This window comes from Mus musculus, chromosome 4 (genome assembly GCF_000001635.26).
Source record: "Mus musculus strain C57BL/6J chromosome 4, GRCm38.p6 C57BL/6J".
NCBI lineage: Eukaryota > Metazoa > Chordata > Mammalia > Rodentia > Muridae > Mus > Mus musculus.
In genome coordinates, this window is record NC_000070.6 from 97,744,821 (window position 1) to 97,750,646 (window position 5,826).

A 5,826-nucleotide genomic window follows, 5' to 3' on the forward strand; every position below is an offset into this window, starting at 1 on the left:
GTCAGGGTACATTTGTGATAGTTGTGTCGAGGATTAGATGAGATACCTGCAAAGTGTTTTTAAAGGTGTCAGTCACATGGTAAGGCTGTAATGTTTAATGTAAATGTAATGTAACGGTAAAGTTATCATTGAAGTGGCCCCTTGAATAAGTACACATTGGCAATAATCCACAGATCTACTGGGGGTGGGAATTAACCAATCACGCACCAAAATGCAGGCCTTCCACTCTGGGAATCATTTTGGAGAATATAACATATCCCCAATGGCTTCTCTAATCTTATGCCACATGAGACCTGCAAAGGAAAACGGACGAATCACAGGCATCAAATGTTATAATCATCTACAACTTCTGGGTTTCCACATAGCAGTTCTTCCAAAACATAATTAAGGGTTTGAAAGTCAAATGATATAAGTGCTAGTTTTAATTACCGCTTGGTGAACTTTAGTGTGTTAGAATTGTCACAACTTTCCTTAAGGATTACTCTGAAGCCAGGCAATACAGTGGGAAATTATTAACTCCTACTTTGGTACAGCAATTATCTGCATTACAAGGTTTATGCAATTAGCTGTTTAAGATGTCATTATATTTTGCCATCTGGTACACAGGAGTTTATGCATATGAACAGGCACGTGTTGAAGTGATTTTCACTATATGACTTGTTCTCAACCCAAGCCATCTCTCTAATGAGGGAAGTTACGGTGCATCGTGCATTAGTGGCAGGTGCACACCATCAAGCTTCATTTTCATCGAAAACCTTCATTTTTTCCATTCTAAAGTATTCTGCACAAGTGCTGGGAAATTAATTAGTCGCTCTCGGTTCAACGCCTGCAGGCATGTTCCTTAGCAGTTAGAGGGGGCGAGGCTTCAGTCAGGGACCTCTCCTCCTTTCTCACCCTGACAGCTCTGCAAGGAACCCTCAGGTAGTGAAAAGACCCGGTATGAGCTCCTGTAGTTGATCTTGCAAAGTGGGAACAGGGGACCTGGCCTCGGGGTGCCCTACACCCCGCTTTACGCGCCCAAGGCGGAAAAACAAAAAGGATGCTCCCAGAGGGGTCCCGCAGATTATCGGATCGCGCCCATCAGGTTACAGAGAACTGGATCCCTAGCCCGACTCTACTTCTGCGCCCCCTTCGAGGATCCCGGGCTGAAGCACATTAAAGCGGCGCCCTCTGGTGTCCGCTTGAGGCCGCCGGGTCACAAGAGAGGCTCTGGGATGAAAGTTGTCACCCGATCGGATCACCAAACCGAGGCCCTGAAACTCTTAAAATGAACCTTTCCAACGCGCGCGCTGAGTGCGCCACCCCGCTGTACAGAAAGTCTGGGGCACGGGTGACTCCTCCCGGGCCCTCCTTACTGGACCAGGGTCCCAAGCCCCCCGTAAGATGCCCTGCAAAATCGGCAGGCTGCAGATGAAAGCGGGTGCGAGTCTGAGTGGACATACCACCTTCCCCGCAAAGGGCACAAGGAGAGGTGAGGGGATGTAGAGCGACGCCCAGCTCCCCAGGCTAGAACCACGTTTATAGGTTAGTACTCTTGAAAAGCTCACTGGCCAAATCACCCCAGAAAGGCTAACAGACTCAAAGACCGGCACCTAGCCTAGGATACTCCCCCGGCACCTCCCCCCACGTGCTGCCATAGTAATATGCCACTGACTAACCAGCTGGAGCTTCCTCTGCACGGTGGACATTGTCACTCTTGGGAAGCATAGCACTGGAGTTCCCAGGAAATTGTCTTCCTCGGAACCTGCCCAACCCAACCCCCCCCCCCCCCCACACACACACACACACACACACACTTGGCACCATAGCTGTCTCCTCAGTTTTACCCTCAGCCCCAGATAGGAATGTTTCCACTATCTCAGTCTGGATGCCAGTCCAAGAGCTTAGTTCATTCCAAAAGGTCAACAGGTTCATGGCAAGCAGTTGGATTTATGGAGTTGATAAAATCACACTTGAGACTTTTCTTTGGACAATCTTGCTGTCCCCCCAGTCTTTCACCTTTTATGTTTGGAGCAGCATCTGACTGAAAAGGGACCAAGAAAAGAAACCTGGACTCTTCTGCTCATTTTCTGCACTAGCTTTACCTCGGGGAGAGGGTTGAGGAGGGTGAGTCTGGATGCCTTACAGGCAACCGGCATTTTTTTTTTTTTTTTTTTTTTGAAGAAGAAGAAGAAGAAGAAGAAGAAGAAGAAGAAGAAGAAGAAGAAGAAGAAGAAGAAGAAGAAGAAGAAGAAGAAGAAGAAACAGCAAGCTTATGTATTGCACTGAACCAGACCCCATTATTACAGTAAAGAATAGAAAAAAAAAAAAAAAACACAAGCTAAGAGGTAAGCTCAAAACTAGGGATGAAATGAATATGGTATCCAAATAGATGGATACAAATAAGATGAGACCAAGGAAGTAGCTGTTATCTCAGAAGGTCTCTGTGTGGACAAGACTTGCAATACAAATGAAGTTTGAGGTGCCAAGAAAAAGAAGCCTCTGTGGGAAGAAGGTTGTATAAAGAAAAATCAAGCCCAGACTGAGAAGGCTGGGGGAGGGGCTGAAAAAACCATTAGATAAAGTGGGATGAATAGTTTGGAGCTAGTCTGGTCTGTCTAAATTCTGTGTATGCCTCTTATGAGTTCCAACAAGCAATGAACTTGACCACTAGTGCTTTTAGAATTATTATAACCATCATTTTTTATTTAGATGATTTCAAAGTTGTTGCCAAGATCCCTAGACTTCTTGGGTGCAGAGGTCTAGGCTCCTCAAGTAAACTCTTGAGTGAGGCCCATCTTGTGTTCATGCCATCAGCTCTGCTGTGTCAAACACTCAGGAGTCCCTCTATGCCCACATTTATGTAGCGTTTAAATGATGTGAAAATACCGAGGTTTCTAGTACAAGCATATAGCAACTGCCTTTCTCAGCAACTGTCCCATGAAATTGGTCCTTCTAAAACCAGTAATGTGTGACACTGTTTATTGGGCTCTCAGCAATGACTTTGCAGATGGCTCCATCCTCATGATCAGGAGCTGGGGTCAGGAGTCTCAGACAAGTCTCACAGCTGTCTGTTAAAAAAAAAAAGCCACTTTGATTTAGTAACTATTCACTTTCTCATGGCTTCCCTGACATTGACCTAAGGCCTTGTTCAACACACGTGACACAAAGAAAGTTGACAAGTTTCAGAGTGCCTTAGAGGTCCCTGATTGCTTTGCATTTTCTTTACTGAAGACCATTGGAGACAAACTCACTTACACTGACAGACATGTGTTTCCATAATGTAGAAACATGACAACAAAGTAGGTCCCGTCACCCCCAAAACAGTGCTGTCTCTTGTAAACCTGTCTTTATGTGGCTGTGCATAAAATGAGGTCACACACTGTAACTCCCAACTTTCCTAAAGTGCTTCCTCAAGTCACTTATTTATGGAGCAATACCAAAAGAAGATGAATTCATAAACATTAAAATTCTAGAATGAAGGCTGTAATTTCATGGAGGAAATGTCTGAGTTGAGACACATTCTCTTTGAGCTTTCTTGCATCATTTCATTATTAAAAAAAAAAAAATGAAGATCCGGACCCTGGAATGGGAGAGGAAGTTTCTACCCTAAAACTTGTATCTTAAAATTCCAAGAAGAAACACTCTTTTATTTCTTTGTAGTTCTGCTAAAATTTAGAATAATATGGAACACATAAAGCACATTCTAAAATTCTATCAACTGCTGTTGCTTACTTACAACAAAGCCCTCTTAATTGCCAACCAGTCACTAAATAAATAAATAAATAAATAAATAAATAAACAAACAAACAAACTGACAACCTGGCCACTTGACCTTACTGTGATAAGGTTAAAGTATTAGGTACCCAGTAGGGCTCTTCAGCTAATGGGTTTCTTTGTGCCACGTGTTTCAAAATGAAAATCTATTAGGTTATTAGAAACACTGTCACTGTGTGGAGAGTGGAGACAACTTGCCGAAGTCTGGGCTCTCAGTAATCTATTGGCAAGGAGATGGATCATAGTTGGAGCTGGCAGGAAGATCTAGGCAGGAGGGCTGTCTTTACAGACAATGCTCTAGCCAAACCTTTTTGTTGCTTAACTTAAGGAATTTGGTGTGTGTGTGTGTGTGTGTGTGTGTGTGTGTGAAAGATGTGGAAGCCAGAGGTCAATGTTAAGTGTTTTCCTCAATAACTCCCCACCATAGTTTTTGAGACAGGATCTCTTACTGAACCTGGGACTTGCCAATTTGACGGATAACCAGTAGCTCTAGGGATCTTCTCTTCCCAGTTAGTTTTTAACACGTTTAAGAAGACTGAACTCAGGTCAGACTTGTGCACCAATAATGTATAGGCCAAGCCATTCTCTCAGCTTTGAGGCCTTTTCGCAAGTTCGGTTATTCTACCAGTGTAAAGGAGGTGCTGTGGGTAGGAATGGTGGTTTGGGTTTTACGCTTTGATGGATGAGAAGGGGAACTCATGCACAATTTTCCACAATGGTAACCCCAAAATGCTGAAAGTAGTATAATTTGCTTCTCTATGTAATCCAAACCTTTCATTATGAAATGCCACTACAAAAAAAGAAAGAAAGAGAGAGAGAGAGAGAGAGAGAGAGAGAGAAAGAGAGAGAGAGGAAGAAGAAAGAAATGTCACTACTATTACATGGATACAAAGAAATGACATATTTGATATATGGGGGAAAGTGCAGTGTCGGCCTTGAGCTATATAGCTCGATGATAGAGCACTTGCCCAGCATGCATGAAGCCCCAGGGTTGAGCTAGGGGCAAACTCAATGTATATATTCTCATAATAAGGGCAACAGAGCCCAACTGCTGTGGTTTAGATGCCAGGACATCAATTGCTATATTAAACTAAACTTTTCCTTGGGCTGTTTGATGAGATTTGGCTGTGTGGGCCGTGAGGTAAGCATAGACTAATTATATTGATAGAAGTATAAGTCAGTCTGTCTCTGGCTTTTCCTACTGCCTCTGTGCCCTGCTCTTTCATCCACTGTCAAGATTTTCTAAGGAAACACTGCAATCATCACCACTTCTTGGGCTGCAAGAGCGAGCCTCTGTCACCCCTTCAGCATGGCACAACCACTAAGGAGCCAAGTCCCCTGCCTGACTTGGATTGAGAACTTTTACAAGTGTCCCAACACAGGTGCCAGTTGAAGTCACTTTCATGTTGTCAGAGGAGGGTTCTCTGCGGGCCTGCTCTGCTGATTCTTAAAATGACTCCCTTGAAAAATAGGCAGGGAAGCCAATAGCCAGCCTGGAAGCAACTTTCCCTGTGGCTTTTGCTTCAGTTCCTATCTTCAGGTTCTCACCCTGCCTTCCCTTACTGATGCACATAACCTAGAATTGTAAAATGAAACAAACCCTTGCCTCTCCAGCTCCCACAAAAGTGACTCCCTTGACCTCCCTGGCCCTCCAATCCCCTTGGGAACTCACAGTTCTTCTTTTCAGAGGTGCTATGAAAGACAAAACCTGTCCTCCTATGTAAAACACCTAATCTGATTTCGAAGAACTTAATACTACTACATATCAAAAGCAGGTTCAGAAACAGACTTGAGTCTGCTGAAGTTGTAGTTATAGCTTTCACCTCTGGATTGTATGTCTTCATCTTTACAGTGGGAATAATGTATATCATATATGGTTCTGACGTTCATGTGGTAATTAACAATTTATAAAGTAAAATGATAATTAAGTAGTCACAGCCATCCACTAATATGTCTCTTTTGTCTATGAGGAGATTAGCCAGTGCTCAAATCAGCTATTGGGGCCACTTGGCTGCCTTTCTCGCCTCTTCCTCCTAGAGACCTAATCTTTCATGGAACAGGAAACACATA

At 43.6% G+C, this 5,826-nt stretch overlaps 1 protein-coding gene across 3 annotated transcripts in view; it reads left to right on the top strand.

Annotated features, from left to right (window-relative positions):
* Positions 1-5,826, top strand: part of Nfia (nuclear factor I/A) — a 540,811-nt gene that overhangs the window by 166,755 nt on the left and 368,230 nt on the right. The window lies entirely within an intron of this gene.